Raw genomic sequence first — 23828 nt, 5'->3', positions numbered from 1 at the left:
GCACTCCAGTCTGGGCAACAGAGTGAGACTCTGTCTCAAAAAAAAAAAAAAAAAAAAAAGAAAAGATGGGTTAGATTTGCACCTTCTATAGGGTTTATGGGTATAGGCTATAGAAATCCTAGATAGGAGTGGTTTATCTAATAGTTTTTAGTTCCTCCTCTCTCTGTTGCCACTGGTCTACAAACACTATACCTTTCAGTTATGAGACTGCAATCCCGTCTAAATTCAAATAAGCAAGAGGATCCACTCTTTGGACTAAAACTTGAATAGATTTTATGCTTAATATGGTTGCTCTGGAACACAGGGAAGAACTTGAAGCCAGTCAGCATGCTTCCTGAAATCTGTATATTGAAAAATTTATGTTCCAACTTACAGTAAAAAAGAGACCTGCATATATTGGGTCCCCAGGCCAAAGGAAGATTAGCTACCACTCCCTGATTCTGTGTGTGTGTGTGTGTGTGTGTGTGTGTGTGTGTGTGTGTGTGTTGGGAGATGGAGTCTCACTCTGTCGCCCAGGCTGGAGTGCAGTGGTGCGATCTCAGCTCACTGCAGCCTCCACCTCCTGGGCTCAAGCAATTCTCCTGTCTCAGCCTCCCAAAGTGATTGGATTACAGGTGTGAGCCACTGCACCCAGCCCCCTGATTCATTTAAGATAAAACCTTGGGTGGATTCATTGAAGGGTCTAAGAGGGAATTCTCAGCAACAATTTCACAACAACAGAGGCATTGCTGATCTCCTCCCAACTGAGCCACCCATGAAGTCTTTTTTTTTCCCTCCTTAGATGCTATGTTGAGTCTTCTCTGTAAGCTCCCAACAATGCCTTTTGGCTGAACTATATTTGACATTTTTAATAGAGGGCAGGAAGTTCTAGCCATATGTGACAGCTTTTCTGAAAGCTTCCCACTCCTTCCTCACTCTCTTTTTGACACAGCGCTATTAAGATATAATTCACATACATACAATTCACTCATTTAAAGTGTACAATTCAAGCTGGGCATGGTGGTTCATGCCTGTAATCCCAGTACTTTGGGAGTCCAAGGTGGGTGGATCACCTGAGGCCAGGAGTCCAAGACCAGCCTGGTCAATATGATGAAATTCCTTCTCTACTAAAAATACCAAAAAAAATAAAATAAAATTAGCCAGACATGGTGGTGGGCACCTGTAATCCCAGCTACTCAAGAAGCTGAGACAGGAGAATCACTTGAGCCCAGGAGGCAGAGATTGCAGTGAGCCAAGATCACGTCACTGCACTCAAACCTGGGAGACAGAGCGAGACTCCGTCTGAAAAAAAAAAAAAGTGTACAATTCAATGGCTTTTAGCATATTCATAAAGTTGTGCAACCATCACCACTATCTAATCCCAGAACATTTTTATTACACCAAAAAGAAACCCTGTACCCTTCAGCTATCACCCTCACAATGAAAAGCTCCCCATTTCACGGCCCTAGGCAACCACTAATTTACTTTCCATCTCTATGGATTGGCCTTTTCTGGACATTTCATATAAATGAAATCATACAAAATGTGGTCTTTTGTGTCTGGCTTCTTTTGCTTAGTATAATGTTTTTAAGGTTCATCCATGTAGTGACATGGATCAATACATCATTCCCGGTTTTTGTTGTTGTTGTTGTTGTTGTTGTTGTTGTCGTCATTTAAGATGGAGTCTCCCTCTGTCTCCCAGGCTGGAGTGCAGTAGCACGATTGTGGCTCACCGCAACCACTGCCTCCTGGGTTTAAGCCTCCTGAGTTCAAGTGATTCTCCTGCCTCAGCCTCCTGAGTAACTGGAACTACAGGTGTGCGCCACCACAACTGGCTAATTTTTTGTATTTTTAGTACAGACAGGGTTTTGCCATGTTGACCAGGCTGGTCTTGAACTCCTAGCTTCACATGATCTGTCCACCTCTGCCTCCCAAAGTGCTGGGATTACAGGTGTGAGCCACCATGCCTGGCCCATCATTCCCTTTTATTGCCAAATAATTCCATTCTATGGATAGACCACATTTTGTTTATGCATTTTCTATTCCTGGACATTTGAGTTGGTTCCACTTTTTTGCTACTATGAATAATGCTGCTATGAACATTTGTATACACACTTTCGCCCCCTTATGAATAAGGATTCCATTGCCTAGGTTGGGTGAGCAGGATATATACATCAGCAGGACTGCAGAAAGGATTCATTCTTACAGTGTCTCTTCCTTTCGATTTTTGTTAATTTTTGGCTTGTTGGGTACCTATGGTTGTAGATTACAGGACCCAAGATGTGGAGGCTTTAGTAGTTTTTGGTTATAATGTAACAGACCTGTTACTGAAACCTACTCATCCCTTGCTACCAAAGCACTAGAATCCCCAATCTGTTTCTCACCAGAAGCCCTCTGATAACAAGATGCCGCTTGCATGGATGGGCTTCAAATGTTCACCATCTTCCAGTGGAGGAGAGGGTGAGGCGAGGTGAGGAGGAGGTGAGAAAAACTTGAAGCTGCCCCTTCTTATCTCCTTATTTAACTGTGTAGATAATAAGGAGTATCCACAGTTTCGAACCTTTGGTCCGATTATTCAGAGGGGGGAAATTACTCCTGATAAAGTGTATTTTTCAAGCCTCAGTTTAGTTATAAGATAAAAAATAAAGAGAAGAGGATTTATCTCATGTAATTATGAAGTTGTTCTGAGGTGAGCAGGCCTATGCAAACCTACTCCCAAGGTCTGAGGAAGCTGAGAAGTGAAAAAAAGAGGCTGACAAATCCAGCTTCTTAGAAAGAGACATTTAGCCTGGGCACAGTGGCTCATGCCCATAATCCCAGCACTTTAGGAGGCCAAGGCGGGAGGATCACTTGAGGTCAGGAGTTCAAGACCAGCCTGGCCCACATGGTAAAACCTTGTCTCTCCAAAAAAAAAAAAAAATACAAAAATTAGCTGGGTATGGTGGCAGATGCCTGTAATCCCAGTTACTTGGGAGGCTGAGGCACGAGAATTGCCTGAATCCAGGAGATAGCAGTGAGCCGAGATCATACCGCTGCACTCCAGCCTGGGTGACAGAGCAAGACTCCATCAAAAAAGAAAAAAGAGAGAGAGAGAGACATTTAATAGGGACTTAAGAACAGAAGCCATGTCTGTGTCTCAGGTGACAGCAAGACAAGATGGTGGGTCCCAGAATCATCACCTCCCAGACCCAGAACTTATATATCACAGGGAAAGGGTATAGGTGCTTTAGAAGGGATGTATAGGATACATGCTTAAGGGTAGGATTTATGATAAGTATGATAACATCAAGGTTGCTTTGACATAAGGGAAAGATTTACAGTGAGTATGTGCTCTTGAACGAGGAACAATAGATAAACAGTAGATAGACTTGGAATCTTAGTGACCTTCCTGGAACTGAGGTTAATTAGAAATCAACATGGTGGATTAGCATCCAAGATGGAGTTGCTTTGGCTGCCACAGAAATCTAAGGATGTTACTACCTTCAGGTACGGCTTGACCTAGGAGCTCAATTATATCATCTGGATATTCTTTCTCCCTCCATCTCTGTCTCTCACCCCTCCTTTTTCTGAATGAGCTGCTAGTAGCCATAGGCTTATGTTCTACCAGCCTAGCAGTCCCCATAAAAGTAGAACCTAGGCCAGGTGCAGTGTAGCTCGCCCCTGAATTCCAGCACTTTGGGAAGCTGAGGTGGGAGGATGCTTGTGTCTAGGAGTTTGAGACCAGTCTGGCCAACACAGCATGACCCCATCTATACGAAAAAATTTTTTTAATTAGCTGAGCATGGTGGGGCAAACCTGTGGTCCCACCTACTCAGGAAGCTGAGGTGGGAGGATCACCTGAGCCCAGGAGGTCCAGGCAGGAGTGAACCATGATCACTTCTCTGCACTCCAACCTGGGTGACAGAATGAGATCCCTTCTCAAATAAAAAACAAAAGAAAGAAAAAGAAAAAGGCAGAACTTTTAATCCAATAGTTCCAGCAAATTTCCAGGGCCCACTCTCATTGGTCTGAAGTGTGTCAGACCCTTCCTAAGCCAAAGGAAGTGCTGGATCCTCTTATCAGAGATAGAGATGCTATGCAAACCAGACCAGTAGATTTCCACACAGGTGGTCAGGGAAGGCTGGTAAATCTGGAAAGCGGCATAACAAAAACCAGAAGAGGAAGGAATGAGCCTGCACTAATGGCAGAGAGCATCTGTATCAATGAGAAGCTTCTCCCTGATTTCCTTCCATGAATTATCTTTCTTCAATGTGGTCTTCCATTGTGGGCCGAACGAGGTCTTGGGATGACAGCAGACCCCTCCGGATCCCCCACAAACATCTGATGATGGCCATGAATAAAATGTCTCCAACCCCTTCTCATTTCAGAACTTCCAAACAAGAACTTTCCTGTGCAGAGTACAGGGAAGCCAAGCCAATTTTCTGTTTTTGGTATTAAATTTAGACCTTTCATCCTGACCATGAGATATTTCTGGATTCTGCACGAGTATTCAGTGAGTGCCAGGATTCAAGATGCTATCCCATCTGGGGCTATTCTGCAGGCTGCCCACTTTATCTCATTCTTTTAAAACTGGGAAAAATGACCCAGACGCAGGAACAAATTCAGAAGTGGGTTATTCTGTTATCCATTAATTGTCATTTAATGCCTTTGCCATCTAGGTTACTTGGAGAGGAAAGAAATTAAATTTGAATGGAAACCTGAATTGCATTTTGCAGATATCCTAAATGGTCTCTGTTCTGACAATTTAATCTTGTGGGGATGTTTAGTAGCAGAATGTGCTTTCTTGAAAGATAAAAAGATAAATAATATGTGAAACACTCAACTTAAATGGATGAGATTCCAGAGGTCTTCTTAAATGTGTGCCTGGTACTATTATTTTTCTCAGATGACTTTTATAAAATGGGTTTTGTATTTACAAATGTGCTATGCTCCACAAAGGCTGGAAATTGCTGATGAGATCAATGGGCAATGTAGAATAGCCAAAATAATAGGCAATTCATATTAATCCTTGGTTATCAGTATGGATTGAAACACAGGATGCATCTAACTTTTTTTTTCAGTGACGGGGTGTCACTCTGTCACCCAGGCTGGAGTGCAGTGGCGTGATCATAACTCACAGCAGCCTCTACCTCCTGGCCTCAGCCTTCCAAAAAGTTGGGACTACAGGTGGCGCCACCACATCCAGATAATTTTTTTTTTTTTTTTTTTTTTTTTTTTTTTTTCCGAGGTGAGGTCTCACTATGTTGCTCAGGCTGGTCTCAAACTCCTGACCTCAAGTGATCCACCCACCTTGGCCTCCCAAAGTGCTGAGATTACAGGTGTGAGCCACTGTGCATAGCCAGGATGCACCTAACATTCTTAGTGGGCTGAAATTATCATTATATCATCACTTACTGAGTGCTTACTACATGTCAGGAACTTTGCTAAATACTTCAAATATGTGTCAGATTTTATTCAAATTTGAATTTATGTGTGTACTCCTTCTGTTTCCTATCCTCTTGAAACAATTTTTATTGTCTTGACTTCTGCAGGTTGAAAATCTAGCTGTACTTCGCTCAGTACATCTGTACTTCCTACAGACCCGGTAAGCGTGTGAAAAACTGAAGTCTTTAGGGGCAATTGTACTGGTTGTCCTCAGGCAGGGAGTGGAGAGGGGAGTTCCTTCAAGAGTAAGATGGGGCCGGGTGCGGAGGTTGAGACCTGTAATTTCAGTACTTTGGGAGACCAAGGTGGGAGGATCACTTGAGTCCAAGGTTTTGAGACCAGCCTGGGCAACACAGTGAGACCCTTATCTCTACCAAAAATGAAAAGTTAGCCAGGTGCGGTGGCATGCACCTGTAGTCTTGGCTATTGGGGAGGCTGAGGCTGGAGGATAACTTGAGCCTAGGAAGTTGCGGCTGTAGCGAGCCAGGATTGTGCCACTGCACTTCAGCCTGGGCAACAGAGGGAGACCCTGTCCCAAAACAACACAAAACAGAACAAAACAAAATGAGACAAAACGAGAGTAGGAAGAGAAAAGAGAGATGTTACGGAGAGTGGGAAGGGTCACAAGTTGATAAGTCCAGAGCAGCTCCTGGGAAGGGAGAAATACCCTAAGGAGGCCACACCGTAAGTCCAGTTCCTTCCAGTCTGATCAAAGCTTTCTTTGTTGCAGGCCTGACATGGAAGGATGAATGCCCTTGGACCTGAAAGGACCCGCAGCCTGGGAGGATGGGTGACCAAGCAGTCACTAGTGTGGGCCACTGACAGAAGACTGCAGGTGTTGCCCAAAGCTACATCACTGCAAAAGAGCTCAGGGACTTGGTGTCCCCCAGGATGCTCAAAACGATACTACATTTCTCTCCAACCTAGCAGAATGGGGGCTCAGAATTGGATTTCAGTTGGTTATAAAATAATGTCCTTCCTCTTGCAAATCTGAGTCATGGACTAAAACTGATAACCTCTGTATTAGTCAGCATCCTGGCAGGATAAAGATGGCACACTCTGGGCAATTGAGGATAGCTTTAAAAAGGGCTATTTATAAAGGTGTGAACAGTATTTAGAGCAACCAAGAGACTAGCACCAAAGGCAGCCATTGCTGCTCCTAAGCTGAAGCAGGAAGAGAAGAGGACAAGCACCAAAAGCCTGACAGGTCAGCCCTACAGAGACAGTTGCCTAACAAGAGCCTCTGACGCAGCCAGTCCCAATCCCACTCTCCTATCCTCTGATCTCTTCTTGCCCGGCTCCTCACTAACTAAACCCAACAGCGAGCCAAAGGGAAAGGGAGCTCCCCTGAGGTCATCCATACAGATGCGCCTCCCTGGACAAAGAGGAGGAGGAAGATGGCAGCAGTGGGGCCAGGCACAGTGGCTCACATCTGTAATCCCAGAACTTTGGGATGCCGAGGTGGGCCGATCACCTGAGGTAAGGAATTCAAGACCAGCCTGGCCAACGTGGTGAAACCCCGTCTCTACTAAAAATACAAAAGTTAGCTGGGCAGGCACGTGCCTGTAATCCCAGCTACTTGGGAGGCTGAGGCATGAGAATCGCTTGAGTCCAGGAGATGGAGGTTGCAGTGAGTCAAGATTGCGCCACGACACTCCAGCCTGGGTGACAGAGTGAGATTCTGTCTCAAAAAAAAAAAAAAAAAAAAATTAATTTTTAAAAAGGTGACAGCAGTGTGGATCTGGAGGGGCAGACTGACTTTATAGATAAAATTACACAATCAAAGTGATGGGCAGTCAGGCCTTGTGGGGTCAGCAAATCCAGCCCCATGTCTTCCAAGCTGCCCTTGCTCTCTTGTAGCTGAATTTCCAGGCATTATGTGAGTTAGGCCTAATTTCATTTCGGCACACTGCCTGGACCTATATAATCTCATTTAATCTTCACAACAAGGCTGCAAGGACAGTTTTTTGTTTTTCTTTTTCTAGACAGTCTCACTTTGTCACCCAGACTGGAGTGCAGTGGTATGATCATGGCTCACTGCAGCCTCGACCTCCTGGACTCAAGAGATCCTTCTGCTTCAGCCTCCTGAATAACTGGGACTACAAGCGAGCACCACCATGCCTGGCTAATTTTTGCATTTTCTTTAGAGACAGGGTCTCATTATGTTGCCCAAGCTGGTCTTGAACTCCTGGGCTCAAGCAATTCTCCCACCTTGGCCTCCCAAGGTGCTGGGATTACAGGCGTGAACCACCACACCCAGCCACAGTATTATTTTTTTTCCATTTAATAATTAAAGAAATTGAGACCTAGAGAGTTAACAGAGGCCCAAGGTGGCAGAACTGGTAGCTGGCTGAGCCAAGTTTCAAACATAGGTCTGCCTGATTCCAAAGCCATTTTCATCAGCCTCCTAAACTGGCTCCAAACTGGCCCAGCAGAGACCGAAAGAACGATAAATCAGGCTGCTGAGGTGGGAGGCACAGGGATTTTCTGTGTGGGAGGGACCACATCAACACAGTGCCTGGACTTCTCTGCCTACAAGGGCTTTGCCAAGGAAGCTCTTCTCACACCCAGGTACAGCTAATGGTTTGAAATCCAAGCGCTTATCCCAAAATCTAAGAGGGGGAAGATGGAGAGAAAACACTTGGCCAATGCTGGGAAAAAAAGTGTATTTTCATTTCAGATGCCTTTCAAGTTCCTTTTTTTCCCAGCTGAATGTTTGGTGTATTTATAGAATTCAGGGGGAGTATTTAAGGGTAACCGGCAGTGGAGCTGCATTTTGGGCCATCAGGAAGCTGAGAGTCATGCAGGAGAAGGTTGGTGGGAGGGGACAAGAGCAGCAAGGCATAAACTGGCTTTGTCTTTCATGTTGCCAAGACCTTCTCATCCTCCTGGGGCTGATGACGTCAAATCGAGGTCTATGAGAACGCTACAGATGAAATGATCGACTCAAAATGATGGGAAATGGGTGAATGAACAAACAAATCTTGGTATATACATACAGTACAATATTATTCAGCCATAAAAAGAAATGAAGTACTGGTCCATGCTATAGCATATATGAACCTTGAAAACATGGTGCTGAGCAAAACAAGCCAAATGCAAAAGGCCACCCATTGTATGACTCCTGTTATATGAAATACTCAGAATAGGCAAATCCCTAGAGACAGAATGTGGACTGGTGGTTGCCAGGGGCCAGGCAGAGGGGAGAATGCAAAGCGAGTGCTTAATCAGTACAGAATTTCCTTTTGAGGCTGGGTGCAGTGGCTCACGCCTATAATCCCAGCACTTTGGGAGCCCAAAGCAGGCAGATCACTTGAGGTCAGGAGTTCGAGACCAACCTGACCAACATGGCAAAACTCTGTCTCTACTAAAAATACAAAACAAAATAGCTGGGTGTGGTGATGCAGGCCCGTAATCCCAGCTACTTGGGAGGCTGAGGCAGAAGAATTGCTTGAACCCAGGAGGTGGAGGTTACAGTGAGCCCAGATCGTACCACTGCACTCCAGCCTGGGTGACAGAGCAAGACTCTGTCTCAAAAAAAAAAGGCATTTCCTTTTGAGGTGATGAAAATGTTCTGGAAATAGATAGAGGTGGTGGTTGTACGATATATGTTAATGTACTAATTACCATGGAATTGTTCCCTTTAAAATGGTTGGTTTTATGTTATGTGAATCTCATCTCAATTATTTATTTATTTTTTGGAAAAAAAATTCCCTTCCTTCCCTTCCTTCCTTTCCTCCCCGTCCTTTCCTTCTTTCTTTCCTTCCTCTCTCTCTTTCCTTCCTTTTCTTTTCTTCTTCTTCTTCTTCTTTTTTTTTTTTTTTGAGACAGGGTCTAATCCAAGCTGGAGTGCAGTGGCATGATCATGGCTTACTGCAGCCTTGACCTCCTGGACTCAAGTGATCCTCCTCAACCTCCTGAGTAGCTGGGACTACACCCACCACCATGGCCAGCTAATTTTTTATTTTTTGTAGAAAAATGGTCCTGCTATGTTGCCCAGGCTGGTCTCAAAATCTTGGGCTCAAATGATCCTCCTGCGTTGGCACCATGCCCAGCCAGCAAGCTCTTTTCTGTTCCTCTTACTTAAAGTAACCAACCCACCAGTCACCCTCCATCACTGTGCTCTTCAGACTGTCAGTCATGGCCTATTAGAGGGAATAGAAATCAATTTAGTGGGTCTCAATTAACATTCTTTTAAAATGAAATGAAATAAAACAGAAAATATCACACAAGAATGAGGGTAAATATTACTGTGTCAGAAATGTTTTTGCTTTTTTTTTTTTTTGAGATGGAGTCTCCCTCTGTGGCCCAGGCTGGAGTGCAGTGGTGTAATCTCAGGTGACTGTAGCCTCCACCTCCCTGGTTCAGCGAATCTCCTGCCTCAACTTCCTGAGTAGCTGGGATTACAGGCACGAGCCACCATTCCCAGCTAACTTTTTCGTATTTTTAGTAGAGACGGGGGTTTTGTCATGTTGTCTGGGCTGGTCTTGAACTCCTGACCTCAAGTGATCTGCCTGCCTCGGCCTCCTAAAGTGCTGGGATTACAGGCATGAGCCACCATGCCCAGCCTACTTTTTGCTTCTTAATAAACTACTCCAAATTTATTGATATGCAACCATTTTTTCTCACAAGTCTGTGGGTTAGCTGGGCTCAGCTGGGCAGTTCTGCTCCACGTGGTATCTCCTGGGATCACTCATATGGCTGAATCCACCTGGAGGTCCATGTGGGGCTAGAACATCCAAGGTGGCTCCCTCTTGGATCTGGATGTTAGTGTTGGTGGCCACTTCTCCTTCACATGAAAGCTCTCCTTCTCCTATGGCCTCTCATCATTCAGTTGTCTGAACTGAGCTTCCTTTCTGGTTCTGGGTACCAAGAGCACAAAAGTGGAAGCTGCCAGTTCCCTTAAGGCTGAAGCCCAGAACACGCACAAAGTTGTTTCCACTGCATCGTATTGCCTAGTGCAAATCACAAGAGCCACCCAGATTTAAGGGAAGGAGAGGCTGGGTGTGGTGGCTCATGCCTATAGTCCCAGTGCCTTGGGAAGCTGAGGCAGTAGGAGAGCTTGAGCCCAGGAGTTCAAGACCAGCCTGGGCAACATAGTGAGACTCCATCTCTACAAAAAAATGAAAAAATCAGCAGGTGTGGCAGCACATGCCTGTAGTCCTAGCTACTCGGGAGGCTAAGGCAGGAGTGTTACTGAAACACCGGGGGTTCAGACTAGGTCCTGCTGCTTGCCGCACAGAAAGTCAATCACTGACATGACAAGTATTGCCAAGGAAGAAGGATTTAATCGGGTGCTGCAGCTGAAGTAATGGGAGCTCAGACTCAAATCCAACTCCCTGGCCAACTAAAATTAGGAGTTTATATAGCAGGGAAGAAATGTAACAACATGTGGGAAAACAAGAACTAGGGAGGAGCAAGAAGGGATCCGATGCCCTGATCTGGTGAATTTCAGTGCTTGGGTACTTGTTTTTGAGAGGCCTGAAGGTCCTCAGATAAAACAAATACAGCTTTAATAGCACACAAGGGTCAATGTCCACGTTTATCCAAAAGAACAGTCTATGGGATGTTGGGCCAGTTTCAGGAGGATCACTTGAGCCTAGGAGTTTAAGGCTTCATTGAGTTTGATCATACCACTGCACTCCAGCCTGGGTGACTGAGTGAGCCTCTGTCTCTAAAACAAACAAACAAACAAACGAACAAAAACAGGGAAGTGGAAGCTGGCTTCACTTCTTTTTTTTTTTAATTATTTTTTGTTACCCAGGTAGGTATCAAACTCCTGGCCTCAAGCAGTCCTTCAGCCTCGGCCTCCCTCTGGGTTTATAGGTGTGAGCCTCTGCACCGGGTCTTGACTCCACTTCTTTTTCTTTTTCTTTTGGAGATGGAGTCTTGCTCTGTCACCCAGGCTGGAGTACAGTAGTGCAATGTTAGCTCACTCCAACCTCTACCTCCCAGGTTCAAGCGATTCTCCTGCCTCAGCCTCCCACGTGGCTGGGATTATAAGCATGTGCCACCACTCCTGGCTAATTTTTATATTTTTAGTAGAAACGGGGCCTTCACCGTGTTGGCCAGGCTGGTCTCAAACTCCTGACCTCAAGTAATTCACCCTCCTCAGCCTCCCAAAGTGCTGGGATTACGGACATGAGCCACCGCGCCCAGCCTTGACTCCACCTCTTGATGGGGGAGCAACACGCGCATTCTATGAATGGGAGAAGTTGTTGGCAGATGTTGGTGCAGACAGTCCACCACAGTTGTTTTTTTCCTTTTAATAAACATGCATGTGTGTGCATTGGTTCACATGATAAACATATTTCTTGCTGTGAGTCATAGTCAAAAGGCTGGAAAAACACACTTCAATATCCTTTAAAAATTTTCTTTCATAGCCCTTAGTACTCTCTGACCTTAGCTTACTTTACTATAGATCTCTGTCATTCAAATGCAAGTTCCCTGCAGGCAAGGGCCTTGTCTGTCTTATTTGCTGCTGTGTCCTCAGCACCTAATAGGGTCTGGCTGTTAAGAGGTGCTTAATAAATATCTGTGGTCATTGAGTAGGGTGTTGTTGAATCAGCTCTCATTTCTTGGGTGCTGAGCACTTAAAAGCATTATCTCATTTAATTTACTCAACACATATTTGAGCACCTGCCGTGTGCCAGGCACTATTTGAGGTGATGGTGAAACAACAGGAAACAAAATAGACAATAATACCTGCCCTCAGGGAGGGTATTTTCACCATATATTAGAGAACAGATTCACTGATACTATTTTGACAAAGAAGGAAACTGAGAGTCAGAGAGGTCAGGCAACTTGCCCAAGGTCACACAGCTGTTAATTTCACCCTGACACCTGGTTCTTCTCCACTCTCCTGTAGATGTTGGATTTTGCCCAGAGATGGGCTTAGGTGGTTACGGATCTCAATTTCTGCAATTGTTTCCCTGAAGGATCAAACTTGTCTTTCTAGGAATTAGACACAAGGCAATGGGAACAGGTAAGTCCCATGACCTCAGAGTCCCTGCCCCTCCCACCCTTAGTTCTCGGACTCTGTGACGATGGCTCACACCTGGGGTGTTGCAGATTTGAGCCACAGATCTCAGTCACCCCCACTGTCTTATCAGCATGTGACATTCCCAAGTGGCTGGGGCCTGCAGGCTGGGCAAAGAATGCAGCCTGAACAAAAATAAACCTGTTACATTCCTTGGCAGACCCCTGCCCCTTCCTGCTCTCCAGCCATCCATCCTCGCAGCAGAGTCTGCCAGGGAAAGCAGAGAGAGGGTGAACAGGGTGGAGGAAGTCAGTGTTGCTAACCGGAGAGAGGGAGAGGAAAAGAGAGGGAGAGAGAGAGATGGGGCGAGAGAGAGGAGAGGAGAGGGAAGAGAGAAAGAGAGAGAGAGATCACCTTATATGGGAACGTGCGCAGACAATATGTGGCAATGGCTTAAAGGGCAGCAGAGGTCAGATACCAGACAGATGGAAGAAATTAAACATGGGACAGAGTGTGTTCCTGGGCCCTGAAAACAGCTCTTGTTTCACAGTGAGTTCGCACAAAGCCTGGCCCATTTTCCTTTTTTGCCTAAGCCCTGCAAGATGTGTGTCCTAACCTCTCCATGACTCTGAGTCAGGCCCCTTGATTCCGACTCTGTGGCTTGGCAGCGGTCTCAATCCTTTAAAGTCATTTCTTTGACGAACAAAATTCCTTGTTGCAAATAAAAAGGAAATGCCCAGGCCTATTTCTCAAGAGTTTCCAATATCTCTCCAAAGCACACAGATAAGTAGTTAATGAGTAAATATTCCTTCATTTCTCATGCATTCATTCAACAAAGACTGAGGTCCTGTTATGCCTCAGGCGCTGAGTCAGGGGGTGGAAAGATGGCAATGGTGATGATGATGATGACAATTAACATTTGTTGATTTGCACTCATTTGATAAATATTTCAACAATTAATAATTTACTTTACACCTTCTATGTTCCAGTCATTGACGATACAGAACATTTATCTACATCATCTTGTTCCTGCCCTTGTGGAGTTTACAAGGAAGGCAAGGGATATTGAACACATGATCCCACTGAGTCCTCACAATAGTTATTTGAGTTAGCTTACTAGTATCATTCCCATTTAACACAGAATTTTCCAACCTCCACACTATGGACATTTTGGGCAGGATAATCTTTGTCGTGGAGGGGCTGCTGTGTGCACTGCAGGATATTTAGCAGTGTCCCTGGCCTTCTACCCAACTAGGTGCCAGTTGCAACCATTCCCCTCCCCCTAGTTGTGACAACCAAAAAATGTCTCCAGACATTGCAAACTGTCCTGGAGGAAACAAAATTGCTCCCACTTAAGAATCACTGATTCCATGGATGAAGAAATAGAGGGTTAGGGCAGGCTAAGACATTTCCTAAAGGTCATACCACTGGTGGGTAGGACTCACACCCTGGTCTATCCAAAGCCCATGGTCCTTACCATTGCAATGTGAAACTGTATTTCCTTGACAACAGATGATTGTGAGTTTGGATGGTTGTAGACTTCATTATCTCATCCTACAAAATGGAAGTTATCTGTGTTAATTTGGATCCTCTGGGAAGCAGATGCCAGGACAGGCTCAGACTTGCAGGGGATCAAGGGAATGCCTGTGAAGGATAAAGGGCAGACGTCTTCAGACTGGGATGCTGGGTTAACACCTGGGGAAAGAGACAGGGAAGGAAGGAGTGAGTAAGAGGAGCTGCAGATAGCAATGAAGGTCTCAGAAAGTTTTGACTGGACTGATGAGGGCTCCCTGAACAAAGTCACTGGTAGAATGAATCTCAGGTAAGCAGCAGTGGGGCTGTGCTACCACCCCCGCTGTGCTGTCATTGGCTAGGAGCCATCTGAGGAAATATGGCCTTGGCGTGAACTTGGTGGATCCAGAGGAGTGGGAATGAGGACTGTGAGTCAATCGTGCTCTCCGTGCAGACTCTCGCTCTCTCTTTTTTTTTTTTTTTTTTAAGACAAGGTCTCATTCTGTCGCTCAGGCTGAAATGCAGTGACATGATCACAGCTCACTGCAGCCTCAGCTTCCTAGGTTCAAGTGATTCTCATGCCTCAGCCTCCTGAGTAGCTGGGACCACAGGCGCAAGCCACCATGCCTGGCTAATTTTTGTATTTTTTAGTAGAGCCAGGGTTTCACCATGTTGGCCAGGCTGGTCTCGAACTCCTGACCTTAAGTGATCCTCAAGTGATTTCAGCCTCCCAAAGTGCTGGGATTATAGGCATGAGCCACTGAGCCTGGCCATGCAGACTCTCTAGAGGGAGATGTGAGCGGTGCACTCCATGGCTGCTACATCATCAAAGTGGTGCCCATTGGTCACATTCACTTTAAAGCAAGGAGACTAAAAAGGCACCAGTGGTGCAGTGGGGAACAAAGCCAGGTTGGCCTTCTTTAAGCAGAAGTGTTCATTTTCCTTGCATTGTCTTGAGCTTCTTAGTGATCTTCAAAGTCAGCTCTGACTTGAGTTCCATCAGTGAGGAAGTAAAGAGCACAGCCTTGAAGGGCTACTGGTTAGCTGGTGTCTGGGCCTTGGTTTCCCCATTTGCATGATGGAGTTAACCTGCCCTAACTCACAGGGTTGATGTGAGGATTTAATAAATGTATAGGAAAGTTTATGGAATTGCTACACATTTGTTTTCAGAAGAGGATGTGAACCCTCTGCCTGTTTCTTGTTTTCTTGTAAGGACATCTCCCTGCCAGCCACCCTCTCATTCTCCCAAGATCCATCTCTGCACCTACACAGGGGACCACAAACTAGCTAAATTAGATAGATAAGCTGTACTTGGCTCATAGGGTATTTTTAAAAAAAGAACCAACATTTAAAATTCAGGCATTTTTGGGAGGCCAAGGCAGGCAGATCATCTGAGGTCAGGAGTTCAAGACCAGCCCGAACAATGGTGAAACCCTGTCTCTAGCCAGGTGCAGTGGCTCACGCCTGTAAACCCAGTACTTTGGGAGGCCAGGGTGGGTTGGTCACCAGAGGTCAGGAGTTTGAGACCAGCCTGAACAATATGATGAAACCTCATCTCTACTAAAATTACAAAAATTAGCAGGGCATGGTGGTATGTGCCTGTAGTCCCAGCTACTTGGGAGGCTGAGGCAAGAGAATCTCTTGAACCTGGGAGGTGGAGGCTGCAGTGAGCCGAGATTGTGCCATTGCACTCTAGCCTGGACGACAGAGAAAGAATCTGTCTCAAAGAAAAAATAATAAAATAAAATAAATAAAATTGAGGAATTTTACATAAAAATCTGGATTTCCAGGCTGCCTTGAAAAATTACTTTTTCCAGTTTGTGGTTTGCGACCCTGTGGTGGACTTGCTGCCTAGTGTGGACTCGTGGTGGGGTTCAGGAGATTTCTGTGCTTCTCAGACTCCAACCTCCGTATTGCTTGGCGTCCCATGAGAGCTGGATGAGGGGCTGGGACCAGCGTAGATTGCAGCAGGTAGAGGAGCAAAAGCTCTGCCACTGTGTAGGATGGGTCAGGAAGGGCCAGCCTAACTGCTTAATAAATCAGAGTGGATGGGGGAGGAAACTGACTGGCAGTCTGGAGGTCTGGCTTCTGGGTTCAGATTTTTAGGCTTCATTTCTTAACTTGTGAAATGAACACAGCTGGACATAGATCTAAAGATGTCTGTGATTGCATATTTCTGTGAACTGATGAATGCAGATTTCAGTAACAACAGTTTTGATATGCGATGTATAAATTCCAATACCCTGAGAAATATTGAGAACTTTTGATTCGGTAATACTACTTCTAAGAATAAACCTGAAGAAGTAATATTTAAATTACATACATCTGTGATCTCCAAGCTCACTGCAGCAATTACAAAGAAAATTCTCAAAGAACCATGATCGCAAAAGCTAAGAAAATGGCTAAACACAGTTAACTTCATGAAAAGAATATTTAAAAACTATATTTATGTTAATAAGGGAGCCATATTCCTTTATTACACTATTGTGTTAAGTCAAAAAAATGAAAAATCTGGCCAGATGTGTTGGCTTGGCTCAAACCTGTAATCCTAGCACTTTGGGAGGCCAAGGTGGGCAGATCACTTGAGGTCAGGAGTTCGAGACCAGCCTAGCCAATATGGTGAAACCCCATCTCAAAAAAATTAGCCAGGTGTGGTGGTGTGCACCTGTAGTTCCAGCTACTCGGGAGGCTGAGGCAGGAGAATTGCTTGAACCCAGGAGGCAGAGGTTGCAGTGAGCTGAGATTGTGGCATTGCACCCCAGCCTGGGCAACAGAGGAACTGTCTCAAAAAGAAAAAAAAAAAGGAAAATTTTAAGAAAATACTCAAACATTAAAAGATATTTCCCACTTTTCTATTAAAAAAAAAAAAGATAAAGAAAAAAAAGAAAAATTAGAAAATCTGGCCATACTGTGTGGCATAGATTGGCTGGAGCTGAGGAATGCTACTTGCTTACAATGGGGCATGCACTGTCCAGTCTGCCACAGTCCCCACCACTCCCTATTGTCTCTGATCCTAAAGTCAGTGTCAGTTGATGGTGCTCATCACGTTTGTGCTGCCATTTTTCTTACGGTGATGTTCCTTTGTCTCACAAATTTATCAAAGAGAAAAGGAAAGAGTAGACCAGAAAGGCCCCTGATCTTTCTTATACCTGCCAACACTTCACAGGCTTCCATCACCACCTGATTGCTACTGCATCTGAGTTTACCTTGGAGCCCGCCATCCTTTTAAGCTCGTCTGAAACCTCTTTCCTAATATTATCTCTGCCATTTCATAAGAACCCCTTGCATTTGTATTTCCCCTTCACGTTCACAAAGTACTGCCAGCCACAGGAGGTCATTCAATTATTCCAGCCACCCAAGAGGAACGTATTATTTCCTTCATTCTAGAGAATTGAATCTAGAAGACGAAGTGATTTACCCAAGGACACAGCTGGTTAATGGCAGAGCAAAGTCCTTCTTGACTCTGAGTCCATTTTTTCCATTACTCTAGGAAACAAAGTATGTCTGAACTTTCAGTTGCAAAAGACAGAAAGTTAACTGAAACTGGCTTAAGGCAAAAAAGGCAATTGATTCGATTACGTAACTGGAAATCCGTAGAAGCCATGGACTTCAATACAACTGGCTGGGGAAGCTCCAAGGTTTCCCTCAGGGTGGTCACTCTTCCTCCATCTCTCAGCTCTTCCCTTTACCGTGTTGGCTTTATTTCCAAGTATCCTCTTTCTGCTCCTGATAGCAAACCAGCCACCAGCTCCAGGTTTCATCCTAACTGCTCCAAATCCAATGGAGAGAGAGCTTCCCTTTCTAGACAGGCCCCACAAACGGAACAGAGTCTCGTTGGTCTTGATTGGCCTGATCTAGTCATGTGCCCAGCTGTGAGACAATCACTAGTGGGAGGGATTGATGAGAGTTGGGTCATGTGACCACCTGGAACCAGGGGGTAGGGTTAGCTGCACCCAAGCAGGAGCTGAGGGCTGATGGTGGGGAAGGAATGACTCCTCCAAAGGAAAGCCAGGTGCTCTTCTCAGAAGTGGGGAATGAGGCCAGGACGGTAGCTCACGCCTTTAATCCCAGCACTTTTGGAGGCCGAAGTGGGCGGGTCACCTGAGGTCAGGAGTTCAAGACCAGCCTGGCCAATATGGTGAAACCCCATCTCTACTAAAAATACAAAAATTAGCCAGGTGTGGTGGCACGCGCCTTCCCAGCTACTCAGGAGGCTGAGGCAGGAAAATCACTTGAACCCCAGAGGTGGACACTGCAGTGAAATGAGATCGCACCACTGCACTCGAGCCTGGGTGACAGAGTGAGACTCTGTCTTAAAAAAAAAAAAAAGAAAAGAAAAAGAAAGAAAGAAAAAGGAAAAAAAAGAAGTGGGGAATGAATGCTGAATAAGTCAAAGAACAAGATATCCACAATACCTGGAATCTTCCTGGTGCAGGCCCTTCTGCTCTGTGGGAGCCATCCTTATTCCCTCTTTCTCCGTTCAGGTTGCCCAAGTAAAGTCTCGCACATCCAACTGCTCTGAACTCCAGTGAACTTGTTCTTCTGGGTACTCTCAGCACAGTGAGAATCTGAACCACACACACCAGCACTCAGCTCTATAGCTGTGGACTGAATGAAAGAATGAAGAGATAATTTGTGTGGATTGCGATAATTAGAAAACAGTGCCAAGTTTGGAAGGAAACAAACAAAAAAAATGTTAGTGTGACTCTCTCCGAGTGCTGGGAGTATGAACGACTTTGGCTTTGTTTCCATATTCCTTTCTGTATTTTCTACCATGAGGAAACACTATAAATGATAGTAGCAAAAAGGAAGTAATGCCAGTCTGGTTTAAACAGCTGGCCTATAAGCAACGTGAGGGCAAGGGCCAAGTGTTGGTTCTGTGCTATTCCTAACTCCCAGCAGCAGGGCACACAGCGTCAGAGCTCCTTAGAGCCTGCTGGGAGCTACATTCACAGCATCAGGGCTTAGAACAGAGACTGTTGGTCCCCTTCCCAAAAGCCAGCCCCCCGACATTCTTCTTTCACATTCTCGGAACCTCAATTTGTGTGGTGTCCTCCCTCCTCCTTGTAGTTATGTGTTTCATGGAGGACAGATACCAGCCCCAAGCCCTGCACTAGAGAAAGAACCCTCTAGTGAATCGGTCTATGCCAGGGTTTCTCAACTACAACACTGCTGACATTTTAGGCCAGATAAGGCCAGGCGCAGTGGCTCATGCACGGATTCCCAGCACTTTGGAAGGCCAAGGTAAAAGGATTGCTTGAGGCCAGGAGTTGAAGACCAGCCTGGGCAACATAGCGAGACCCCTGTCTCACATAAATTTTTTTTTTTTTTTTTTTTTAAAGGCCAGATAATTCTTTGCTGTGGGGCTGTCCTGCATCGTAAGGTTTTAGTAGCATCCCTGACCTCTACTCAGTAGATGCTGGTAGTATCCTGCCCTCAGTTGTGACCATCAAAAATATGAGCAAACAGTACCAAATGTCCCCTCCAGGATAAAATCACGGCTGGTTGAGTACCAGAGGCCTAAGCCTTCATGTCATTCTCATTCCCTGGCTAGTGATTGGTTTAGGCAGGGCCATGTGATCCATTTCTGGCCAATGAGATGTGAGAGCAAATCAGCTGGGGTGGGTAGTTCCTTTTATAAAAAGACACAAGGAAAAGGCCTTTCATCTTCCTTTGGGTGTTGCCCCCCTTGGCTGCCGTGCTTGGGAATGCAGTTGCCATCTTGTATCCATGAGGGGGACCCACACTCAAGGGCACTTTTGCCCGTCGTGATGAAGGTGAAACAATGGAGTGAAGCTGCTGATGTTGTTTAGGGGCTACCTTTGCTACCTTGCAGTTTACTTGTTAGGTAAGGTGAAATTTTCCTAATGTTTGCCTGTTTAAGCTAATTTGAGTTGCACTTTGTTACAGCATCTTATCCAACCCTGGAGTCTGTTGATGACATAGCACACACAAACAGATCAAAACAGCAAACAAGGCTGAGCGTGGTGGCTCACATCTGTAATCCCAGCACTTTGGGAGGCAGAGGTGGGTAGATCACCTGAGGTCAGGAGTTCCAGACCAGCCTGGCCAACATGGTGAAACCCCGACTCTACTAAAAATACAAAAATTAGTCAGGCGTGGTGGCGGGTGCCTGTAATCCCAGCTACTTAGGAGGCTGAGGCAGGAGAATCGCTTGAACCCAGGAGGCAGAGGTTGCAGTAAGCCGAGATTGTGCCACTGCACTCTAGCCTGGGTGACAAGAGCAAAATTCTGTCTAAATAAAAATATATATATATATGGTGGTGCACACCTGTAGTCCAGCTACTTGGGAGGCTGAGGTAGAAGAATCACTTGAACCTGGGAGGTGGAGGTTGCAGTGAATCGAGTCAACTAGTCTCTAAGATGGAGCTGATTGTGAACATGCTAGTGCCGGGTGCAGTGGCTCACTGCTGTAAATCCCAGCTACTTGGGAGGCCAAGGTGGGAGGATCCTGGGTAGCCAGGAGTTCCAGGCCAGCCTGGGCAACATAGTGAGACCCTGTTGCTAAAATAAATAAATAAAACCTGGAGAGGCGGAGTTCGGTGGCTCACACCTGTAATCCCAGCACTTTGGGAGGCTGAGGCAGGTGTATCACCTGATGTCAGGAGTTTGAGACCAACCTGGCCAACATGGTGAAACCCTGTCTCTACTAAAAATACAAAAATGAGCCAGGCATGGTGGCTCATGCCTGTAGTCCCACCTACTCGGGAGGCTGAGGCATGAGAATCGCTTGAACCCAGGAGGTAGAGGTTGCACTGAGCCGAGATTGCACCACTGCACTCCAGCCTGGGTGACAGAGCAAGACTCTGTCTCAAAACAAACAAAAAACATCTGGAGAAAAAAAAGAACAAGAAAATGCTAGGCCAAATGACATAACCTCTAGAAGCCACTGTTTGCTCACCTGTAAACTGGAGGAGAATAAGATGAGAATTCTGATATCGAGGATCAGAAAGTGCTTCATGAACCACAAAGCAGGTAATGGATTATCGATGCCACGCAGCCCAGACATACAGCAATGTGTTCATACCATTCTGATAGTCTAAATTTAGGATGTGGTATGACCAAAATTACTGGTTGTTAAGTTTCTTATGCTTCTGAGGCTCTACTTCCTCATCTGTGCACTGTGGCAAGACCTTGTTCTGACTATGCACTGAGGATAAAATAAGGCTCTTTGAAGAAGAGTGACACAGACCACTAATTATTTCAAAGTTCTTGTCCAAGGCCAGACAAAAGCAACGCAGATCCATGGAGAATGTTGGTGCATCACTGCCCTCTGCTGGTCAGTAGTAGCAGTACCATTATGGTTTCAGAGAGGAAAGGGTCTTTACAAAGGGATTCCTGGAAAACTAAGGCACAGAGAGGGGAAGGGATTTGCTCAAGGGCAGAGTTAGCTTTGGACAAAGTGACATCCAAACTTGAGATTCCTGATCCCTAGCTCTTTCTAGAGGGAGAAAAATAAGGGCTGGAAACTTGTTGATTTTTGGTTTCACTGTCACTAGGTTCTGCACAGCATTTATTTTCTCTTTTTATTTTTCTTTTTTTCTTTTTTTTTGAGACAGAGTCTCGCTCTGTTGCCCAGGCTGGAGTGCAGTGGCATGATCTCAGCTCACTGCAACCTCTGCCTCCCAGGTTCAAGCAATTCTCCTGCCTCAGCCTCCCGAGTAGCTGGGACTACAGGTGCCTGCCATCATGTCTGGCTAACTTTTGTATTTATAGTAGAGATGGGGTTTTACCATATTGGCCAGGCTGGTCTCGAACTCCTGACCTTGTGATTTGCCCACCTTGGTGTCCCAAAATGTTGGGATTACAGGTGTGAGCCACCATGTCTAGCTCTGCATGGGGTTTCTAAATAGCCTGATTGGAATTTCTCTCTCCTGGTCTTTGCCACCCAAACTGCTTGGATTTCTTGACCTTGTTTTGTTTTGAGACAGAGTCTGGCTCTGTCGCACAGGCTGGAGTGCAGTGGCGCAATATTGGCTCACTGCAACCTCCGCCTCCCAAGTTCAAGTTATTCTTCTGCCTCAGTCTCCAGAGTAGCTGGGATTACAGGCGTGTGCCACCATGCCTGATTAATTTTTGTATTTTCAGTAGAGATGGTTTTTTTTGCCATGTTGGCCAAGCTGGTCTCGAACTCCTGACCTCAAGTGATCCACCCACCTCAGCCTCCCAATGTTCTGGGATTACTGGTGTGAGCCACTGCACCTGGCTTTTTGTCCTTTTCTTCTTAGCAGGATAACTACCTGAGGCCCCATAAGGCCCAAAATCCTCTTGGGTGCTGGGTGCTTTACGAAAATTATCTTGGATCCTTACAACTACTTTGTAAGTTAGGCCAGGAAACTAAAGCTGAGACACAAGTTAAGACACTCGCCAGAGGTCCAACAGCCAACAAAGCACAGAAGCTGAGATCTGAGCACTCACTTGAGACCCCCTCAAGGCCCACAGTCTATTTGCCACCAAAAAAAAAAACAAACAAAGCAAAACACTGTGGTAACTTGTGTTGGAGATGATCTATTTAAAGTAATCTTGTGTTTTTTGATTACCCTGAATGGTATTTGTTGGGCAGACACATGTGAAGCCATAGTGGAGCAAAGAGTTATTTATTTATTTATTTATTTATTTTGAGATGGAGTTTCACTCTTGTTGCCCAGGCTGGAGTGCAATGGTATGATCTTGGCTCACCGCAACCCCTGCCTCCCAGGTTCAAGCGATTCTCCTGCCTCAGCCTCCCAAGTAGCTGGGATTACAGGCATGCGCCACCACGCCCGGCTAATTTTGTATTTTTAGTAGAGACGGGGTTTCTCCCTGTTGGTCAGGCTGGTCTTGAACTCCTGAACTCAGGTGATCTTCCAGCCTCGGCCCCGCAAAGTGTTGGGATTACAGTCTTGAGCCACCATGTCTGGCTGGGAAGATTTTTTTTCGAGCACCTGTCACGTGCTGGTGATACTCACTTGCATTATCTCTGTTAATTCTTCTATTGACACAATGTGATCTTGAATCCTGTCCACAATATTGAGGCACAGATGAAGAAATTAGTTCAAAGAGGTTAAGAAATTTGTCCAAGGTCATTCGGTGAAAGCTGGGATCCAGACTCTAATCTCCCTGCTTGATGTTAGAATCTAAGTAATTATGCTTTTTTTTTTTTTTTTTTTGAGATGGAGTTTCGCTCTTGTTGCCCAGGCTGGAGTGCAGTGGCGCAATCTCAGCTCACTGCAACCTCCGCCTCCTGGGTTCAAGCAATTCTTCTGTCTCAACCTCCTGAGTAACTGGGATTACAGGCGCCCGCCACTATACCCGGCTAAATTTTTGCATTTTTAGTAGAGATGGGGTTTTACCATGTTGGCCAGGCTGGTTAAATTATGCTTTTAAAAACATAGCTAGGGGAAAACATACGGAGGCAGTCAGGGTGGACCACAGGCCTCCCCACCATGAAACCCTTCAGACTCTCTCACAGAAATGAGGGGAACTAAGCCAAGTGCAGTGGCTCATGCCTGTAATCCCAATTTGGGAGGCTGAGGTGGGAGGATCGCTTGAGCCCATGAGTTCAAGGCTGCAGTGAGCCATGATTGTGCCACTGCATTCCAGCCTGGGCAACAGAGTGAGACTCTAACTCAAAATAAAAGAAAAGAAAAGAAAGAGGAAAGGAAAGGGAAGGGAGGGGAGGGGGATATGGGGTAGGGGAGGGGAGAAGCGAAGCGAAGCCGGGCGCAGTGGCTCAGACCTGTAATCCGAGCACTTTGGGAGGCTGAGGCGGGCAGATCACCTGAGGTCGGGAGTTCGAGACCAGCCTGACCAATATGGAGAAACCCAGTCTCTACTGAAAATACAAAATTAGCCAGGCGTGGTGGCACATGCCTGTAATCCCAGCTACTCGGGAGGCTGAAGCAGCAGAATCGCTTGAACCCAGGAGGTGGAG

At 45.7% G+C, this 23828-nt stretch overlaps 1 long non-coding RNA gene across 1 annotated transcript; it reads right to left on the bottom strand.

The window, feature by feature from the left end:
• Positions 1 to 11078: 11078 nt before the first annotated feature.
• On the bottom strand, positions 11079 to 18446 carry LOC140712884 (uncharacterized). Its single transcript, XR_012094694.1, has 3 exons — positions 18310 to 18446; positions 13860 to 14026; positions 11079 to 11309 (listed from the first exon to the last, which is right to left on the bottom strand). It is a non-coding gene; the product is annotated as an uncharacterized lncRNA (long non-coding RNA).
• Positions 18447 to 23828: the final 5382 nt, after the last annotated feature.

This window comes from Chlorocebus sabaeus, chromosome 11 (assembly GCF_047675955.1).
Source record: "Chlorocebus sabaeus isolate Y175 chromosome 11, mChlSab1.0.hap1, whole genome shotgun sequence".
Lineage (NCBI taxonomy): Eukaryota > Metazoa > Chordata > Mammalia > Primates > Cercopithecidae > Chlorocebus > Chlorocebus sabaeus.
Note: the sequence above shows the minus strand (reverse complement) of the source record. Positions and strands in the feature narration are given on the sequence as shown.